We start from the raw sequence: 22,770 nt of genomic DNA on the forward strand, positions 1-22,770 counted from the left end.
TGGTGTCCAGATGCAGTGTCTGAAAGTAGTATAATTGGGTAGGAGTGCTACTCCAATAGCCAGGTATTCTTTTTATAAGTAAATTTCAGACAGCTGGCGTAGGGGTGACCTTGAATGTTCAGGGATTCAAAATACAGTTCTTTTCAAAGAAAATAAACACATCATCCAATTCTTTGCACATTTAGACATGCTGCTACTCACTAGGAGCAGCGTTGGATCCCAGAGAAGCCACACATCAAATACACTCCCCACTAGGTCGTAAACTCCTGTGCTAGATTTGGGATATCCAAGAGCAGGAGCAGATGAGCTAAAAGAAAGAATAGTTCTTTTGGGAGCATTGTTTTCATTTGCTGAGCTCAGTTTTGGGCACAGTATTGTAGAGTTGTGGGGTAGTAAACCTTATCTGGACTCAAAAACATGTTCTGTGTGTTAACCCTCAGGATGTTCAAGATGCGTATTCTCACCCTCAGTAAATGATTCTGAGATAATGAGGATGAATGTAATTGCTGCTCATGGGCACCTGGAAGGCCCTTGAGGCCTTCCTATCTCCAACATCCCATTCATTTTCTCTCTCTCCTTCCCCTCTGGCAATGAGGTGTCTCTGCTGATCTGCTGAAGCTCAGGAGCTTGGTCTGAGTATTTGGAGTTTTTAGGAGATTTCTCAGTCTTTTGGAACTGCCTATAAAACCTCAGGACTTCTCGTGAGGGGGGACTCAGCCATCTGTGCCACAAGTGCCATGAAAGCAGGAGTCACAACCATGAAAGCAGCATCAAATTGATTAGAGAGAGAACAGAGAATTGCATTCTGCAAAGATAGGCTGCAAGAAGGAAGCTTATGAATCCTTGAAAAAGTCACAGCAAAGAAAAGACCTTTACCCATCTCTTCCCACCAGCAGCCACAGATCCCACCTCTCCCTGAGCATAGTGCCCCTAGAACCCTAGAAATTAGCTAGAGCCCAGGTAACCAACCACTTGTGAACTAAAAAAAAATTCCTAACGGTTAAGTTATTGTTAAATATAAACACATGTGTGGTGTTAGAGGGCTGTCCTTTCACTTCCTCGCCTGGTTCTTGTCATGCGGACAGAAAGCAGAACAACAGAAGTCCAAAGTGCAGGCAATGCACTGTTTATCTGGGTTAGTTTCTGGCAAGCATATCCATAACTCTGACACCAGAGACTTGTGTCCCATCCACACCCTTCCTTAGCAGGCATAATTATATCTGAAATGCACACCCTCGGTCCCACCCATTAAAATGTATGGTCATGTATTCTGTTTTGGGGGGTCATGAGTCTGGGGCATTTGTATCCCATGGGAGGGGTAAGAAGTGAGGTTGTGCTACAGTCAAGTACAGGCATTTCTTTGGCCTTTTAGTGTTTTATACCTTCCCTCCTTGCCCCTCCTGACTGGTTGCTTGACCTTGCCTGGAGATAGGAATTGAGGCATTCTTCAAGTGTGCGCTCATATATTATACTCCCGCCATGCCCAGTAGCACTTTAACTGTTCTAATCTGTTCCCATTATACTAGCCAACCCGTCTGGCTAGGCAGAATCAACATAACATATCTTTGTCCTTTGTTAACACATATTAGTCAGAATATAAGTATATCAGGAATCAAATGGGCAAACAAGACCCATAATTCTATCTCAAGCAGGGCCGGCTCTAGGCACCAGCAAAGCAAGCAGGTGCTTGGGGCAGCACATTTGCAGGGGCGGCAGGGATCCAGCATGGGAGCTGAGAACCAACAGGGGACCCTGGGAGCTGTAGTTTCTTGGTTAGCTCCCTGCCTATAGAGCCAGCCCTGGAGCAGGGAAAGAACTACATTTCCCAGCATTCCCTTGGCAGCTATCAACAGGAAAGGGAGGGGGAGGGAGTGAGGTAGCTGAGACCTCATGCTGCAGCTTGCTGTGAATGGGGAGCTCATTGCTAGAACAGGGTGGCACTGGAAACGGTAGGGAGACCATATTTTAGCATTCAAAAAAGAGGACACTCCATGGGTGGGTAGCCCCGCCCTGCCCCCATCCACTCTCTGCCCCCTGACTTCCCCCCACAAAACCCCCAACCCATCCACCCCCCCCGCCCCTTGTCCCCTGATCACCTCCTCCCGGGACCTCTGCCCCTAACCGCTGCCTGGGACCCACCCCCTAGCTAAGCCTCCCTTCTCCTTGTCCCCGACTGCCCCCTCCTGAGACCCCCCCACCCTAACTGCCTCCCTAGGGCCCTACCCCCTACCTGTCCCCGGACTGCCCCAACCCCTATCCACATCCCTGCCCCCTGACAGACCACCAGGACTCCCACGGCTATCCAATTGCTCCCCGCCCCCTGATTGTCCCCCCGAACCTCCGCCCCATCCAACCCCCCCTGCTCCCTGTCCCCTTACTGCCATGACCCCTCTCCACACCCCCACCCCTTGACAGCCCCCCGAACTCCTGACCCATCCAACCCCCCCTTCTCCCTGTCCCTAAACTGCCCCCCGGGATCCCATGCCCCTTCTCCAACCCCCCCGACTCTGGCCCCCTTACTGTGCCACTCAGACCAGTGTGCCTGGCTCCACGTGGAGCCAGACACACTGCTGTGCTCCCCCGCAGAGCGTGCAGCCGCGTCCCTCCAGAGTGCTGCTGGTGCTGCGTGATGAGGCTGCAGGGGAGGAGAGGGGGGGAGCAGGGGAGGGGCTTTTGCTGCTGGAGGCCCCGATGTGAGTGGATCAATCCGGCCGGGCCGCCCTGTCAGCTGTGCCGCGCTCTGCATTAGGAGGGAAATCCTCTGGGATTTTTGAGAGTTTTACAAATTCCTCCCAGACGGCTATTTAAAACCCAAAAAGCTGGATATGTCCGTGAAAATATGGACTTATGGTAACCCTAGAATGGGGAACAAGTATGCACAAGGAGTAGAAGGCTTTGGCCCAGATATCCCCTTCAGAAGACATCCCCAGACTGGATTCCGGATACTTGTGTGAACTCACCTTGCAGTCCCCAAAGAAAGAATTGGGTGGACTAAATGGACAGTGCACCTCTCTATCTGAAGCCTAGCAAGGGAGGTACGTGGATCCCACTAGAATTTAAAATGAAAAGTAAGGGAGGGGAGGCTCTACTAGAGGACCTGGGCAGCTTTAGATACAGTACCAGGCACGTAGGAGGATTTCCACTTCTGAGCCATGGAAGCAGAAATTGACTTTTCCTTTCCAGATTTAGCTAATATTCAGAAAGGGAATCTAGCACCTGCCTTCCAGATTTGAACACCCTCAAAATTCGGGAGTGCTCAAGCTCAATTTGGACAGCTGTTACTTCATTTCTCCCAAATCAAATATACTGATCCACTGTAACTTGCTGTAGAAAAAGTAGGATAAAATTTAGCAAGAAATGCTTCCCAGTGGTTATTAGGACTGGAATTGCTATTTTCAACAGCCATTGCCTTTTTTTTTTTTTTTTTTTTTTTAGTTTGATTTGTTTAAAAGGAAGAAAGTGATATTGCATTGGCAAATTCCCCATAGAAAGAAAGAGAGGAACAAAAGAATAATAAAGACACCTCAACTTTTCCTCATTTATGTAGGACAGTCTTATAATATGCATCCAGATATCCTTCAATCACACAAGCTGAAAATTGTTCCACTTTACTGCAGTTCTGTAACCATATGGGAACCAATCCTGTCTGTGTTCTGTGCACATCCAAAATTCCTGCTGAATGACCCGCCCTGGGAGTGAGTTACCAGTGACCCAGGGCTGGGGCAGCAGGACGGTGCAGTTGGGGTGGGGGAGAGCCCAGGGCTGGGGCGCAGGAGGGAGTGGGGGGCAGCCAAATTTTTTTTGGCTTGGGGCGGCAAAAAACCTAGAGCCGGCTCTGATCTCAAGTGAAAATACAGGCTTGCATCCTACATTATCACTAGCACTCCTAACAAAATAAGATGGTGGTCTGTGTGTGTTTTCCAGACTGAATTTGATTTATGGCTGAAGTCTGAATAGATCCATGCTTTTCACAGCCTGATACAGGGATCAAATTGCAAAACAAAAAGTTTTGGTACTCGTGCAAACTCCTCCTTGCAAAACATGTTCTGTCCACAAGCAAAGTCTTGCCCATTTCAGACCTGAAATCTGATGGGACTTGCACTAGATTTTGTAGATCTTTATATGATCACATTATGAAGATATGCAACATCTAGTATGTCAAAACACATTTCATTCTTGCATGCCCTGATCTTGTGACATCAGCTGATTGCCATCCTGCTTCCTTCTTGTATGTTGCTCAGTAAACAATGTTGACATGTGAATTATCATTCAGGTTCAGAATCAACACCCTGCTGAGATCCATAGGGACTGTTCATGCTTCCCTTACACTGCTCTACAGCCAAAATGCTTCTGAAATAAATGTAGTCAAACTTTACTAATTCTGGGTCACTGAGAACGAAAATGAAGCTTAAAATTGTTGATTCGCTCTAGTTTTCAAGATATGCTATTGGGTCATTATATACGACCCTTGACTTGGGAATGGCGGAGGATAAGTGAGTTATAAAGGGAAGGAATCTCAATTTAAACCAGAAATGACTAAAATACATCTTTGACTGGATCTATGAATAAATCTATGACTGGGTTTGGACAGTACTTGCTTTTTAGGCAAAACAATGAATGATGCAATCTGAAGCTGGTATTGCGTCATACATGATTTGAATTGCATCATGTTATTCCTAGAAGTCATGGATGATGCAATCATAACGAAGCTTACATCACTCTGCTGAACAAATTGCCCTATATCAGCTCTAGAAATCATACAGTGTCGTGCTCTCTTATTTGTCAGTGTTTGATTTTGCAAAGGGACACATTTCTGTTTAGCCGAAGTGAGCAGAGATGCCTCGTACTTGTGTGAACAGTGCAGATAACTTCTGCTATGTTTGTGGTGAAGTGACTTTTGCATCACAAAAGCGCAGTATAACCACTATGGTTAAGAAAGCCTATCACCTTTATTTTGGCTGCAAAATTGGAGATCAGGACAAGAGGTGGGCCCCACACATATGCTGCAACACTTGTGCAACAAATCTTCGCCAGTGGTTGAACAGGAAAAGGAAATCTAGGCCTTTTGCAGTGCCAATGATTTGGAGAGAGCCAACAGATCATACCAGCAATTGTTACTTCTGCATGGTGCCTCCAGTTGGGAAAGGTGTGTCAAAGAAGAAAAAGTGGACTGTGCATTATCCAAACATTCCATCAGCTATACGCCCAGTACCCCACAGAGAAGGACTGCCGGTTCCTGATGCACCAGAATCATTCTCACTTGAGTCAGACGAGGAAGAGGATGAAACTTCTGGTCCTGAACCATCAATGTCACAGGACCCACATTTTCTCCCATCCTCCTCCTCTGAACCACACCTCATAACACAAGGTGAACTGAATGACCTTGTCAGGGATTTGGAACTACCCAAGAGTAAGGCAGAGCTGTTGGGCTCCAGACTACAGCAGTGGAATCTCCTGGCAGGTGATGTTAGGGTTTCCATGTTCCATGACCGTCAAAAGGATCTTGTCCCATTCTTCTTCATGGAAGGTGATCTTGTAGCCTGCAACAACATCGATGGTGTGATGGCAGCCCTCAACATCGTTCACGATCCAGATGAGTGGAGATTGTTCATTGATTCATCGAAGACGAGTCTTAAAGCTGTTTTACTGCATAATGGCAATGTTTTCCCATCAATTCCAGTTGGTCATGCAGTCCATATGAAGGAAACCTATGACAACATGAAACAACTTTTGAGGTGCATAAACTATGACCAACATCAGTGGCAGCTTTGTGGCGATTTGAAGGTTGTTGCTCTCTTGCTTGGTCTGCAGACTGGATACACAAAGTACTGCTGTTTTCTCTGCGAATGGGATAGTCGTGCAAGAGATTCCCACTACATCAAGAAAGATTGGCCACTCCGACAGTCATTGGAGCCTGGGAGGAAAAGTGTTCAGCATCCACCACTTGTTGAATCAAGGAAGATTTTGTTACCACCCTTACACATCAAGCTGGGTCTGATGAAGAACTTTGTCAAGGCCATTGACAAAACACAAGCAGCTTTCAAGTACCTCTGTGGAAAATTTCCAAGGATAAGTGAAGCTAAGATAAAGGAAGGTGTCTTTGTTGGTGTCATGACTATAAAGGGAAGGGTAACAGCTCTCCTGTGTACAGTACTAAAATCCCTCCTAGCCAGAGACTCCAAATCCTTTTACCTGTAAAGGGTTAAGAAGCTCGGGTAACCTGGCTGACACCTGACCCCAAGGACCAATAAGGGGACAAGATACTTTCAAATCTTGGGGGGGGGGAAGGCTTTTGTGTGTGTCCTTTGTTTAAGGGGTTGTTCGCTCTTGGGACTGAGAGGGACCAGACATCAATCCAGGTTCTCCCCATCTTTCTAAACAAGTCTCTCTTATTTCAAAATTGTAAGTAAAAGCCAGGCAAGGCGTCTTAGATTTACTTTGTTTTCTCAACTTGTAAATGTACCTTTTACTAGAGTGCTTATCTTTGTTTGCTGTACTTTGAACCTAAGACAGAGCGGGTTCCTCTAAGCTCTTTAAGTTTGATTACCCTGTAAAGTTATTTTCCATACTGATTTTACAGAGATGATTTTTACCTTTTTCTTTAATTAAAAGCCTTCTTTTTAAGAACCTGATTGATTTCTCCTTGTTTTAAGATCCAAAGGGGGTTTGGATCTGTATTCACCAGGAGTTGGTGAAAGGAAGGAGGGGGGAAGGGTCAATTTCTCCTTGTTTAAGATCCAAGGAGTTTGGATCTGTATTCACCAGGGAATTGGTGAAAGGTTTCTCAAGGCTTCCCAGGGAGGGAATTCTTGAGATGGTGGCAGCGGACCAGAGCTAAGCTGGTAGATAAGCTTAGAAGTTTTCATGCAGGCCCCTACATTTGTACCCTAAAGTTCAAAGTGGGGATACAGCCTTGACATGGTGGCACAGCGGTAGGATCGTTTTAAACCCAAAAGCCAGTAAGAGATTTTTTTTTCCTTCTAGCTGCTTGGAGAGCAGAGCTGAAGGTAGATGTATATCTTATCTCTCCTTGCCTGAAGGCAGAGGTGTTAAGTTTTTTTAACAAGGGGCTTTGTTAAGAGAAGGGTTCAATCAGTGAGCAAACTTTGATCTGGTAAAGGTAATTTACAAGCTGAATTGTTTTTTTTTTCTTTTTACATCCTCGGAAGTAGCTAGTTAGAAAGTCTCTGTTAACTCAGCAGCACTCAGCAGGAGCCTAAGCTAAATACATCCCAGTTTCAGTCAACTGCAGAGGGTGTGACCCAGCACAAGAAAACAGGAAAATGACTACCAAAGAAGCAGCTAACAAAATAGAACTGGCCAGACTAGAAGCAGAAGAAAATGAGAGAAAACATCAGAGACTGCTTGAAATTAAAAAACTCGAGAAAGAAGCTGAAGAGGAGGCCCACAAGAGAGAAATGGAGCTGGAAAAAGCCAAACATGAAAGAGAAGAGAAAGCCAAACAGGAGGCCCACAAGAGAAAAATGAAGCTGAAAGAAAAAGAGATGGAACTGGAAGCAGCAAGGACTAGGCAGGGTGCATCAGACCATCCTAACAACTCCTCTCCAGGTACCACTTCCCATCCCAGGAAATTCCCCAACTACAAGGCAGGCGATGATACTGAGGCCTTCTTAGAAAATTTTGAAAGGGCCTGCCCTGGATACAACATCACTCCAACCCAGTACATGGTAGAGCTGAGGCCGCAGCTCAGTGGACCCTTAGCAGAGGTGGCGGCTGAAATGCCTAAGGAACACATGAACAGTTATGAACTTTTTAAAAACAAGGCCAGAATCAGAATGGGGCTAACACCTGAGCATGCCCGTCGGCGGTTCAGAGCCCTAAGGTGGAAACCTGATGTGTCATTTACCCGACATGCCTACCACATTGGGAAAAATTGGGATGCCTGGATATCAGGAGCAAATGTTAAATCTACGGAAGAGTTGCCCTTCCTATTGCAAATGGAGCAGTTTTTAGAGGGTGTTCCTGAGGAAATAGAAAGGTACATCCTAGATGGGAAGCCCAAAACTGTAACCGAGGCGGGGGAGATTGGAGCCAAATGGGTGGAGGTGACAGAAAAGAAAAAAGCTAGTAGCAGTTGGAGTGAATATCAGAAGGGGCAAGCCGAAACAAAACCTTATCACCGGGAACAACCCAAGGCCCCACCCACATCCCAAGGGAAACCCCAGACGCCTTCTCACCGCACCACACCAGTCTCCATCAACCAACATCGCCCCGGTGATACCTTAGCAGGGCGATGTTTTAAATGTAATGAACTGGGGCATATAAAGGCTCACTGCCCCAAGAACCCCAACCGATTACAGTTCATTACACCCCAATCACACCAAAGAACCCCAGACCCAGATGCCTCTCTCATACCCTCGGAGCGAAGGGAAACCTTGAGAGTGGGCGGAAAAAAGGTTATCGCTTGGAGGGACACTGGGGCACAAGTGTCAACTATTCACCAATCCCTAGTGGACCCCAAACTCATCAACCCAGAGGCTACAGTGACAATTCAACCCTTCGTGTCACAGTCTGTAACCTTGCCTACAGCCAAGTTGCATGTCCAGTACAAGGGCTGGTCAGGAATGTGGACTTTTGCATTCTATGACAATTATCCCATTCCCATGCTACTGGGGGAAGACTTGGCCAACCATGTGAAGCTAGCCAAGAGGGTGGGAATAGTCACCCGCAGCCAGGCTAAGCAAGCTTCCACCCCCATCCCTGTTCCTGAGCCGTCCACCAGGACCCCGTCTGTGTTACCAGAGACCCAAACAAAGGTGGTGGAACCGGATCCCCTGCCAACGACTGCAACAGCCGTAGTGGATCCAATCCCAGAGACCCAGCCAAAGCCAGTCCCAGAACCGGAACTGGCAACGCAACCAGCACCAGAACCATTGTCAGCACTGAGTCCAGCGCTTGCAAGCCTGTCTACAACTCCAATGCCAGAGGACACCAGCGAGCCTGAACTGGCGGAAGCAGCAGATAACCTTACCCAAGAGGCTCAACCAGAGCCTGAGATACCACATAGTGCACCAGCGAACAGCGGTTCACAGTCAATGGAAACAGCCCCAGCACCTGCATCGCTTCCAGAGGGACCAAGCCCCAGTCCACAGTCCAAGGAGGAACTGATGTCTCCAGCATCAAGGGAACAGTTCCAGGCCGAGCAGGAAGCAGATGACAGCCTTCAGAAAGCTTGGGCTGCGGCGCGGAGCACCCCACCGCCTCTCAGCTCTTCTAACCGATCCCGGTTTGTTGTAGAAAAAGGACTTTTATACAAGGAGACTCTTTCTGGTGGGCACCAGGAAGACTGGCATCCTCAAAGACAGCTGGTAGTTCCCACTAAGTATCGGGTAAAGCTCTTGAGCTTAGCCCATGATCATCCCAGTGGCCATTCTGGGGTGAACAGAACCAAAGACCGGTTGGGGAAGTCCTTCCACTGGGAGGGAATGGGCAAGGACGTTGCTAATTATGTCCGGTCTTGTGAGGTGTGCCAACGAGTGGGAAAGCCCCAAGACCAGGTTAAAGCCCCTCTCCAGCCACTACCCATAATTGAGGTCCCATTTCAGCGAGTAGCTGTGGATATTCTGGGTCCTTTCCCAAAGAAGACACCCAGAGGAAAGCAGTACGTACTGACTTTCATGGATTTTGCTACCCAATGGCCGGAAGCTGTACCCTTAAGCAACACCAAGGCTAAAAGTGTGTGCCAGGCATTAGCAGACATTTTTGCCAGGGTAGGTTGGCCCTCCGACATCCTTACAGATTCGGGAACTAATTTCCTGGCAGGGAACATGAAAAACCTTTGGGAAGCTCATGGGGTGAATCACTTGGTTGCCACCCCTCATCACCATCAAACCAATGGTCTGGTGGAGAGGTTTAATGGAACTTTGGGGGCCATGATACGTAAATTCGTAAATGAACACTCCAATAATTGGGACCTAGTGTTGCAGCAGTTGCTTTTTGCCTACAGGGCTGTACCACATCCCAGTTTAGGGTTTTCACCATTTGAACTTGTGTATGGCCGTGAGGTTAAGGGGCCATTACAGTTGGTGAAGCAGCAATGGGAGGGGTTTACGCCTTCTCCAGGAACTAACATTCTAGACTTTGTAAGCAACCTACAAAACACCCTCCGATACTCTTTAGCCCTTGCTAAAGAAAACCTAAAGGATACTCAGGAAGAGCAAAAGGCCTGGTATGATAAACATTCCAGAGAACGGTCCTTCAAAGTAGGATACCAAGTCATGGTCTTAAAGGTGCTCCAGGCCCATAAAATGGAAGCGTCGTGGGAAGGACCATTCACGGTCCAGGAGCGCCTAGGAGCTGTTAACTATCTCATAGCCTCCCCCACCTCCAACATAAAGCCTAAGGTATACCATGTTAATTCTCTTAAGCCCTTTTATTCTAGAGAATTAAACGTTTGCCAGTTTACAGCCCAGGAAACTGATGACGCGGAGTGGCCTGCAGGTGTCTACTATGAAGGAAAAAGGAATGGTGGCGTGGAAGAGGTGAACCTCTCCACGACCCTGGGACATCTGCAGCGACAGCAGATCAAGGAGCTGTGCACAAGCTTTGCACCGATTTTCTCAGCCACTCCAGGACGGACCGAACGGGCATACCACTCCATTGACACAGGTAATGCTCACCCAATTAGAACCCCACCCTACCGGGAGTCACCTCATGCCCAAGCGGCTATACAAAGGGAGATCCAGGACATGCTACAGATGGGTATAATCCGCCCCTCTAGCAGTGCATGGGCATCTCCAGTGGTTCTAGTTCCCAAACCAGATGGGGAAATACGCTTTTGTGTGGACTACCGTAAGCTAAATGCTGTAACTCGTCCTGACAACTATCCAATGCCCCGCACAGATGAGCTATTGGAGAAATTGGGACATGCCCAATTCATCTCTACTTTAGACTTAACCAAGGGGTACTGGCAAGTACCACTAGATGAACCCGCTAAGGAAAGGTCCGCCTTCGTCACCCAGGCAGGGGTGTATGAATTCAATGTACTCCCTTTCGGGTTGCGAAATGCACCCGCCACCTTCCAAAGACTTGTAGATGGTCTCTTAGCGGGATTGGGAGAATCTGCCGTTGCCTATCTCGATGATGTGGCCATTTTTTCTGATTCATGGACAGAACACCTGGAACACCTGAAAAAAGTCTTCGAGCGCATCCGGCAGGCAGGACTAACTGTTAAGGCTAAAAAGTGTCAAATAGGCCAAAACAGAGTGACATACCTGGGGCACCAGGTGGGTCAAGGAACTATAAATCCCCTACAGGCCAAAGTGGATGCTATCCAAAAGTGGCCGGTTCCAAAGTCAAAGAAACAGGTCCAATCCTTCTTAGGCTTGGCCGGATATTATAGGCGATTTGTACCACACTACAGCCGAATCGCCGCCCCGCTGACAGACCAAACCAGAAAGAAACAGCCAAATGCAGTTCAGTGGACTGATAAGTGTCAAAAGGCCTTTAACCAGCTTAAGGCAACACTCATGTCTGACCCTGTGCTAAGGGCCCCAGACTTTGACAAACTGTTCCTAGTAACCACAGATGCTTCCGAGCGAGGCGTGGGAGCAGTTTTAATGCAGGAAGGACCAGATCAAGAATTCCATCCTGTCGTGTTTCTCAGCAAGAAACTGTCTGAGAGGGAAAGCCACTGGTCAATCAGCGAAAAGGAATGCTACGCCATTGTGTACGCGCTGGAAAAGCTACACCCATATGTTTTGGGACGGCGCTTCCAACTACAAACAGACCATGCTGCGCTACAGTGGCTTCATACCACCAAGGGAAATAACAAAAAACTTCTTCGGTGGAGTTTAGCTCTCCAAGATTTTGATTTTGAAATACAACACATTTCGGGAGCTTCTAACAAAGTGGCTGATGCACTCTCCCGGGAAAGTTTCCCAGAGTTAACTGGTTAACAATTGTTCTTGGAATGAAACATATTGTTAGTTTTTATATAATCAGTAGTATGTCTAAAGGTACATGTGTCTTATTAACTCTGTTTTCTCCTAGAGCTCCAGGAAAGAAATCACAGCCAGTGTGGAACCAAACGTCCAACACTATCTGTGATTTGGGGGGCGTGTCATAACTATAAAGGGAAGGGTAACAGCTCTCCTGTGTACAGTACTAAAATCCCTCCTAGCCAGAGACTCCAAATCCTTTTACCCGTAAAGGGTTAAGAAGCTCGGGTAACCTGGCTGACACCTGACCCCAAGGACCAATAAGGGGACAAGATACTTTCAAATCTTGGGGGGGGGGAAGGCTTTTGTGTGTGTCCTTTGTTTAAGGGGTTGTTCGCTCTTGGGACTGAGAGGGACCAGACATCAATCCAGGTTCTCCCCATCTTTCTAAACAAGTCTCTCTTATTTCAAAATTGTAAGTAAAAGCCAGGCAAGGCGTCTTAGTTTTACTTTGTTTTCTCAACTTGTAAATGTACCTTTTACTAGAGTGCTTATCTTTGTTTGCTATACTTTGAACCTAAGACAGAGGGGGTTCCTCTAAGCTCTTTAAGTTTGATTACCCTGTAAAGTTATTTTCCATACTGATTTTACAGAGATGATTTTTACCTTTTTCTTTAATTAAAAGCCTTCTTTTTAAGAACCTGATTGATTTCTCCTTGTTTTAAGATCCAAAGGGGGTTTGGATCTGTATTCACCAGGGAATTGGTGAAAGGTTTCTCAAGGCTTCCCAGGGAGGGAATTCTTGAGATGGTGGCAGCGGACCAGAGCTAAGCTGGTAGATAAGCTTAGAAGTTTTCATGCAGGCCCCTACATTTGTACCCTAAAGTTCAAAGTGGAGATACAGCCTTGACAGTTGGTCCTCAGATTCGTGAACTTCTTCGAGATGATGCATTTGACCATGCACTGCGTGGCAAGGAAAAGACGGCATGGAAAGCCTTCCAGTTAGTGGCAATACATTTTCTCGGAAACAACAAGGCAGACAACTACAGGTTGTTGGTGGAAAACCTCCTCAAGGCATACAAAAGCCTTGGTTGCAACATGTCACTAAAGATACATTTTTTGCACTCTCATCTAGATTTTTTTCCACCGAACTGCGGAGCAGTGAGCAGTGAGCACGGCGAGCGATTTCACCAGGACATTGCAACAATGGAGAAACGCTATCAGGGCAAATGGAGCCCATCAATGCTTGCAGACTATTGCTGGACAGTGACAAGAGATGCTCCATTTAATGAATACAAGAGACAAGCCAAGAAGCGCCGAGTAGACACTGAATAGGACTAAACTATGTACAGAATAGTTTTTTGCCTTTTGTTTCATAATAAATTTTATTTATATAACCCTTTTGCTGATTTTTAAAGTGTTACATAAACAGGACAGGTGAAATATTATCATGTAAAGCAACCATAAACACATGAAAAGACCTAGGTTTACAATTTAGGATTAAAACTCTACTATCTACACAATATACATAGACATAAAATGTAAAAACTTAAATATCTTAGAAACAGTAGCCAATCAGTTGTTTCAATTGTCATATTTGAATTCAGCACATCAAAATACATAATAAATAGCACATTTTATCTCTGAAGCAGACGACTTCTCAAAAATTGTAGACCAGTGTTATATAGTCTGAGGCTATCTACAGCCTTAGTTGCTAATCATTTCATCATCTGACACTCTGATTCACATTTAAAATATGACCTTTGAACAAAGTGGTAATCTCTGGGGGGGAAAAAGTACTGACTCACCAAGATGCTGCATGCTGAACCAGTTTGACAACTAGTATGATAGCATACTGACATAAAACCTTTCCATAGATCCCTAACTGTCACAGGGATGGCAAAGAGCTTATGGACATGGAATTGTTTGTTAACAAACACATGCCACCTTGTCCCTTCCAAAGGGCTCGGAGGATGTTCTACAGAACTATTTTTATTACAGCTAATTTATTCTAATTTCTGTGGGCCTGGGATGGGGTGTACAAACCCCCCAACAACAAGGGGTTAAGAAGCTGCTATGGGCTCTGCCAGCTCAGTCACACCACACCTACAAGCCATGCACAGGCTGGAGGAGGAGCATAAAAGGGGGAGCAGAATAGCCTACCAGTTGGCAGAGCAGAGAAGAGAACAGACCTTTAACCTGCAGTGCCTGAGGAAAGGGCTGAGGGAAGGCAGGATCTTTCCAGACAACCACTGCCTGATAGTACCTCATGGATACACACTGAGTGGGAGGTGTCCTTCTCTCTCACACTAACTCAGTTTGCTTGTGTTAATTCAGTTTGCTTTTTGTTTATGGGTTACCCCAGAAGGGGAGAGACTTGGAAGTGTCCTGGCCGAGGGCCCCTCCCAGAAAGAGGCAGGCTGCTGCATAGGTGGAGCTGCTGGTATCTGCAGACCCCAGGAGAGAGAGAGATGCCATGCCATGCCACACATGGCCATGAGGAGGCTCCAAATGGTGAGCTGACCCCTTCACAAGGCCTTACTCCCTAAGAATTTCTGCTACAGATGAAAAAATGGGAGAAAAAACTCTCATAGTCCTTGTTCCCCAAGGAGTGTTTTAACTGGTTCTGTATGTTAATAGATCTTGATAAAAATTAAGAATGGGATTGCCGGGGATAGCAGGAGACTGGAGTCAAGAACCTAGGTGTGTGTTCCCTTCCAGTCCTATGTTCCTATATGACATGTATACAGCACTACCTATTTCTTTCCTTTCATCCAGTGCAAACTTAACAACAAAGTAGAAGAGAGGGCAAACTAACACACTAAGCAAGCTATTCTTAAACTCTAATATATTCACAATGAGATTGAACACCATGCATTATGCTACTGGAGAATGAACAAACAGATAAGAGGAGAGAGTTTGTTTAGACATTAACGTGTACTACTCTGGTCACCTGTTTCACAAACAAAATCTACCATTCTGCAGACATCAGGACTTTCGGCTGCTTTCCTTCCTGAGGCACAGTAAGTGTTTAGATTAATCTCTCTTATGGTTGTCCTTATTCTTTTAAAATATACATCTAAGCACCAAGGAACCACTTTCAAGAAAGACCTATTCTGCATAGTGCTAAGCACCTGCAATGAGGTGTGGAGAACCCCCAGCTCAAAGGACACCATAGCATCAATGCAGGGGGGAGGGATAGCTCAGTGGTTTGAACATTGGCTTACTAAACCCAGGGTTGTGAGTTCAATCGTTTAGGGATTTGAGGCAAAAATCTGTCAGTGCTGGTACTTGGTCCTGCGGTGAAGGCAGGGGACTGGACTTGATGACCTTTCAAGGTCCCTTCCAGCTCTGTGAGATAGGTATATCTCCATGTAAAGTCCAGAGCACAAGGTGTTCAGCACCTTGCAGTAGATACTCTGTAGCTTGCAGGATCTGTATTCAGCTCAGTGACAGACAATTAAATAACAATATCTTCATACTGTAATCAGACCTCTACTTAGCTCACATCTCACTAGCACACCTTTCCTCTGTGATATCCCAGCTGTTCAACTTGGGTCTCTAAACCTAGTAAATGCTACAGCATTCATTTTTGTGACGTATTTATCAATATTCCCGTGCTCACAGCACACGAAGCAGGATTTGCCTCTCTCTGCCTCCTGTCTCCAGGGGCCCGTCAGACTCTTCATGCTAATTTGAGTCATACTGCAGATGGGGTTTACTAAAATCAAGAAATGGGCAACCATTCCCCCTAGTATATGATCCCTGACTCTGTCAGAATCAGTTTATAGCCTGACAGCAGGCTGAAATTTTCATTTATTTCAGCAGCTTGGGAATTGATTGCCTGGGTTGTGTGACAAAGACCAAGAGCTTGTTCCAATATTTTTTATGCAATGAGGTTATATATTATTTTTTAGCAACTTAATTTAAACTTCACTACATTAACAAATTGCCATCACTTGTTTTCTCCCTCTTAATTCTCTGTATAGGAAAAAGGAACAGCCAAGGTGCATTAAAATCAGGTGAAATAAAATACATATTCAAACAAGCCACAAATAAGAAAAAAATAGAGCTATCTGATATATAGAAAGATTTTCCTCAATGCAAATGGCCTTTGAAACAAAATGTGAATGCTTTGCTTGTGAATCCACAAGAAGCTGTTATTTGAGTACAACTTAGCACCTGTCCGCCTGCATACGTGTTTTTTTTAGTCTCTTGGCTGCCTAACTGCAGGAGAACTCATTTGATGCTGGAGTTCTGTCTTTGATTTGAGCTGTCCTTGATACACAAATCCATAGGAGGAGCTATTTAGAAACATACTGCAAGAGATCTAATATCTGAAGGAGAATTTCTCAACCTATGGGATCCCTGATGAGTCATACTCCATGGACTGAGAAACAAAACAAGTAAAAAATAAGGAAAATTCCTCATGCAGAAGGAGTGAGGGAGAAACTTCCTGCCTCACCTTCCCCTTTGCTTCTACTCTGTCTCCTTCTACCTCTCCTACAGCACCTTCCCCTTCTACCTGCCAGTACCAGCACCAGTTCTTGGCTCTGCCTCACTGCAGCAGGGAATAGAGTGAAGTGGGAACCAGGAGACGGTCAGGGCAAAGAGGATGACCTCATTTGTCCAGTGACCATATCAACTGCTACACCATCTCCCTCTTTTCAGCCCTCTCACCCACTGCCTTGGTCAATCCCTACCTTGTCCGCCTTGCTCAGCCTGCCCTGCCACACATTGTCTCCACCAGGTCACATCACCCATGCACCTAGCCCACTTTCCAATGTCCCCAGCTCTCCCCATGAGCACCAGACACCATAAACCATTACCCCCAGAACAGCCTGCCCAGCACCCCCCAATAACCTCCACACCAAGTTCAGCCATCACCCTCAACTATCCTTCCCTTTGCCACCACCCACAACAGCCCCTAGCATCTCTTCCCAGAACACCCAAAAGCAGCTATGGTTTCTTGCTCTGTCCTCAGTCCCACAATTATCTCAGTAGACTACAGCAAGAAACCAACACAACATTTTCAGGGTTCTTAATGGGGAAATTACATTGAGAAACCCAGTGTAAAGAGTGTGAATTTCTGACTTGTAAGGTGTATAGAAAGCGTAAGTCAGAACTTTCAGTCTTTTTTATTATCATTAATAAATGGAGAGGAGCTGCAAACACCACTGAGGAAAGAAAAATAAAACAAAGGGACCTAGCAATATTAAAAATAGTCCTAACATAAGAACATGAATGTCCATTGGGTAAAATGACAGCTAATACATCCAAGGAAAAGAAATCCAAAGAGTAGATATTTAATGGTAGGGAACGACCTGGAAAGCAATGATACTGAAAAAAGACTTAGGTGTGACTGTGACACTGCACCCCATATTCTTCACAGAGATATTATTATGATATGAGTATGGCATAATTATAATGTTTTTATGCAAGATAAGTCATGTGAGGTGTCATTGGAAAAGTTATGATTTGCTGAATATGATTATCCTATTTCTATGTATGTATCATTTTTTTGTATCTGAAGTTATGAATATTGACTAAGCATCTGTATTTCAAATGTAGTTACACCTGGGTAACTCCCAAGATGCTTTCAGTCTAGATAGAGGGTGGGGAAGGGCCTATTCAGGGCAATGGGCCATTAGGGAAAAACATTCGGCCTTAGGAGAAGCTTATCTCCCACCTGGGGAGTCTTCCTGAGAATGCTACAGACAGCCTTTGAGTAATGGCTTCTATGACTCTACAAGGACATGTGATGAGACCATATTTCTCTGGACTCCATTTTGGGATGTCAGTATTTTTCCAGAGACTGGTCTGGGAACCAGGCTTTGGGAGCAAAGAATTCCCGCCCTATGGAAAAGCTATATGAGGGAATGACATCATCTGTGGTTCTTCAGTCCCCACCCAAGAAGAGTCTGGAAATACCTGAGGAACAAAGACTGAACTGGGGGAAGTGCTGGACCCAGGCTAAAGGAATTTTTAGCCTGTGAATGAAACCCCTGGGTATTCCAAGCTGTAAAGCAAGTGCAGCTTGCTCCTTAATAATGTTCAGCCTGCTTGTATCATCTCTAAGGGTGAGATTCTGATATTCATATCCAATCTATTTAGTATATTAAGCTTAGTTTGTGTTTTTTGTTTATTTGCTAGCAAATAGATCAAAGCAGATTACCTATCACTTAAAATCTACCTTTTGTGATTAATAAACTTGTTTTTGCATTATCTAAACTAGTGAAGTGGAGTGAAATGTGTGGGAATCATAACTCAGGGGAAAAGGCTGTTGCATATTCCTCCCCACTTTGAGGGAGGGGGCGGATTTTATGAGCTTACGCTGTACAGTTCCCTGTGCAGCACAAGCCTGTATAATTTTGGGTTTATACTCCAGAGGGGGTACACACTTGCGGAGATGGGAGTTGCCTTAACTGTAGCCTTCCTATGTAAGGGCTGGTCAGAGAGCCTGCATGTAACTGAAGCTGGGTGTGTCCCTACCTGTATGTATGCTGTTGAAAGTGCAGTACAGTGTGATAGGGAGCCCAGGCTGGTGGGTCAGGGGGCTCAGTGATACCCCAGTTCCAATTGGTACCCCGGAGGGGAACCCGTCACAGTGACAATAAGCAATAAATTAAACATGAGTTTGCAATGAGTTATGCTAGCCAAAGGCCAATTAAATTTGGGGTTACAGTAAAAGATTTGCATTATGAAGTGGAGAAGCAATAGTCGCTCCCAGTATGATGCTGGGGCAACTGCATCTGGTACACTGCAATCAGTTCTATGCACTTCATTGCCAGAAAATTTCATTGGGTCCCACAAAGTTTCACAAAGGCTATGAAATAGCCTTTTCATATTGTCTGTGTTATCCAATAGAATAAAAAACTGCCTATTCGCTAATGTTATTATTCCAGTGTACTTTCTGGTACAGTTGCAATGGTGTATTCTGGAGCACTGCCGCAACTTGGTTGGTGAGATTTTTCAGGGCCTACAAAGAAAGAGGAAGGGTTAGCTTAGAGAAATATGGACTAAATGCTGTTCATTCCTAAATTTCTTAATTTTGAGAATTTGCCACATACACGTAGCATTAATCAATTTTCCAAAATCTCATATAAATCAAGAAATTTATATGAGAAGAAATTTCCAAGAAATTTGAAAACTAGTGACCTGAGTACTTTCACAGAAACAAACAGTGAAAGGCAGCAGAAGTGTATAAACCAACATCATATAACATTCTAACCATTAAATGGTTAACATTATTAAGTCCTTCTTAGCTTAGTGATGCATGTCATGATAATAATAGCAATGAAACTGTATGTAAATGAGGCAATGGCGGGAGGAAGTTGCTAGGCAACTGGAAAGGATTGGAAAAGCACATTTTGTTAGGTTGGGGTGGCAATTGGTCTGAGGAGAGGCAGTTTTGAAAACAGGTTTTGTGGTATGTTGGTAATGTGCAGAAATAAGGCTGTGTTTTAACCCAGAATAAATAGACTGAAAAGGATCAGCACATTTCTCAGCTGTTGTTAATTCACCCAGTTAGGCTTTCTATACCACTAAGCCCCATATAAGGGGACATATATTTCAATCTCACTCCTTTAAATTATACTGTGATTAATAGAGATTTTGCAAATAGGCAATTTCCAACTTTTCCAGCTATGGTATGTATCATGTACTACAGACAGATCAACAATGCTACACATAAAGCTGACATAGAGGCTCTTTGGCAAAGGGTCCCCGTGCTTTGCAAACAACTCTCACCTAAGACCTGACAACAAACTCTCTACACCAAACTTGCCTTGCAGGATATTTATTCTTAAAGAATAACATGCAAGATACCTACAGAAACCTTGTAACTTGTCAAGATTTATAATCATCGAGAGATGTGTGTCAGCAATTGCCTATTCAGGCAGATGGGAGTTGCACCTCAATCTGATTGACTGGTGATGTGATGCAAGGCTTACATCTAGCTTTTCTCCATCCCAAGACTTTCAAAGTAAAACCACTAGAGATAACTTCAAACAATCAAAACCGCTTTACAAGAGACAGAGAATCATCCCACCTATGAATATAGACCAGTGTTGGGCAGCCTGTGGGCTGCATGAGGCCCATCAGGATAAACTGCTTGCAAGCCGTGAGACATTTTGCAGATGTTGACCGTCCACAGGCACGGCCCCCCGCAGCTCCCAGTGGCCACAGTTCACCATTCCCAGCCAATGGGAGCTGCGGCCAGCACCACTGATATAGATTGTTTCGGTATACCACAGAATGGAGAAAGGCACACTAGATCCATTCACCAAAAAAGTGTTTTATGTAGTATGGATGTTTAATGAAAAATTGGATCTTGGTTCCTGTGAAACCAGCCAGCCCTACAATGTACTGAACTTTGGTGGGAAACCTACCTTATTAGATAGGAAAGGCAACTGTTAATAAGTGTAGGCCCTAATTTGCATTTTATGATTTTGTTTTGTATTGCAACCATTTGATTCCATCACTCACTCTTGTTTCTAGTGGAACCCCTATTTTTTCTTTTAAAAAACTTATAATAAAACATAATAAGTGCTCACAAATGCTATGTATTGCACTGGAGCGATGATTTAAGGTAAAACTTGTGAACTGGGGTACACTGTTCATTTGGGGGCAGAGGTTCTGGGATTTTTGGAGTAGCTAAGTCAGGGGCTGGGTATCACAGGGGAATGTTTCAAGGAGACTCAGGGACTGGGGTGCACTAATTGTTAATCTGCAAGGTGAAAACAAGGATGGGATAACCCAGAGCAAAGTGCTTCAGTGGCTAACAGTCTGGGTGGTGTTAGGGAGCTAACATCCAGCTTATTAGAGGGCAGTGGGGTAACAAACACACAAAACCCTGTTGTACTGGGGAAAGTGGTTGCCAAGGGATATATAGTGAATTAATGGTATGGGGCCTGATTCATCTCTGCTCTACTCTAGTTGTACATCACTGTAACTCCATTCAAAGCAAGTAGTGGATTTACACCATTAACACTTGATAACCCAGTGAAGAATCAGGTTGTTTATATCAATGAAACTTAATCACAACATTCAAGGATTTCCCCTCCTCCTCCTCTCCAAAAAACATAGGGCAAGATTTTCAAGAGTTGGGTGGATAAAATTAGGCCCCCGACTCCATATTTAGGCAACTAAATAAATGGCCTGATTTTAAAAGTGACAAACAGGCATCAGCTTCCAGTGAAGTCCTTCCTTAGCTCAAGTGCCAGAGGTCTGTGTGGTGATTCTAGAGGGTCCAGCCCTGTTGATTAGTCACGTGGATGCCACCTGATAGAATCGGGGGGGGGGGGGCAGTTTGTTTTCTGAAAAACCTAGTGTGACTGGTTGGATCACAGAAACCCCCCTGGGAGCTGCCAACTGATGTGCCAAGACTACCTCTGCTCCTGTTTTCCCTGCCAGCTCAGGACTCCAGCACCCTGTCTTGCTGAGCCGGACACTCCCGTCTGCTCCAACACAGACCCAGGGTCTGAATTACTTGCCCCAAAGCTGCAGGTTTACTTGAAAACAGCTCACAGAAGTGTGCTTGTCTTTAACACTCAGATGCCCAACTCCCAATGGGGTCTAAACCCAAATAAATCCATTATACCCTGTATAAAGCTTGTACAGGGTAAACTCATAAATTGTTCACCCTCTATAACACTGATAGAGAGATATGCACAGTTGTTTGCTCCCCCGGGTATTAATACATACTTTGAGTTAATTAATAAGTAAAAAGTGATTTTATTAAATACAGAAAGTAGGATTTAAGTGGTTCCCAAGTAGTAACAGACAGAACAAAGTAAGCCACCAAGCAAAATAAAATAAAATGTGCAAATCTGTGTCTAATCAAACACTGAATACAGATAAGATCCTCACCAGTTCCAGAATGCTTCCTTTTACAGACTAATCTCCTTTTACCCTGGGTCCAGCAATCACTCACACCCCTTTGTTCCAGTTTCTTCCAAGTATCCTGGGGGGTGGGGAGGCTCTCTCTTTAGCCAGCTGAAGACCAAAATGGAGGGGTCTCCCACGGGTTTAAATAGACTTTCTCTTGTGGGTGGAGACCCCCCTCCTCACTCCTATGCAAAGTCCAGCTCCAAGATGGAGTTCTGGAGTCACCTGGGCAAGTCACATGTCCATGCATGACTCACAGTCTTTACAGGCAGAAGCCATTGTCCACATGGTATCTTGTATGTCTCCAGGAAGACTTCTTATGTGGACTGGAGAATTCCAAGATGTACTGTTCCCCAAGTGCTTCCTGATCGGGTACTTAATCTTGCGAATTCCTTCCTAAAGAAGCTGACCAAATGCCTTACAAAGCTTATTTAAAAAACAAGCAAGTATACAGCCCATATTCTTAACCTCAAGTAGAAAATGATATATGTGTACAAACAGGATGAATAGATATAGTAGACCATAACTTTTACAGAGATATGTTACATGGCACAGGCAGCACAAAACATATTCCAGTTATGTCATATTTCCATAAAGCCTTATGGGAGCTACCATCACACCTAGGAAATTACAAACAGACAAAATAAACCTACATTGAAAGAACAGTTTTAAGGTTGCAATCTCAAGCACTAAAAAGTTATTAAATGCCAGAATTAAAGTTGCCTGTGCAACTTTAATCCAGTTCCCTTTTGCACAAGCATCATGATACAGACTCACTGTGCTATCTTGGGGGTTAACTCACTTCCCCTCACTGCATGAGTCTCCTCCACTGGAAAAGAAGGACAGAAGACCTCACAGCCACCCCCTCTTCTGGGGGTGTCTGGCCCTGGGACCCTAAATTGGATGATCTGTCACATCACCTAAACTTCCCTGTCTTTCCCTTCCCCCCTGGGCCTCTTCCTATGAGCTCAGCATGATACTT

This window comes from Emys orbicularis, chromosome 2 (assembly GCF_028017835.1).
Source record: "Emys orbicularis isolate rEmyOrb1 chromosome 2, rEmyOrb1.hap1, whole genome shotgun sequence".
Taxonomy (NCBI): domain Eukaryota; kingdom Metazoa; phylum Chordata; order Testudines; family Emydidae; genus Emys; species Emys orbicularis.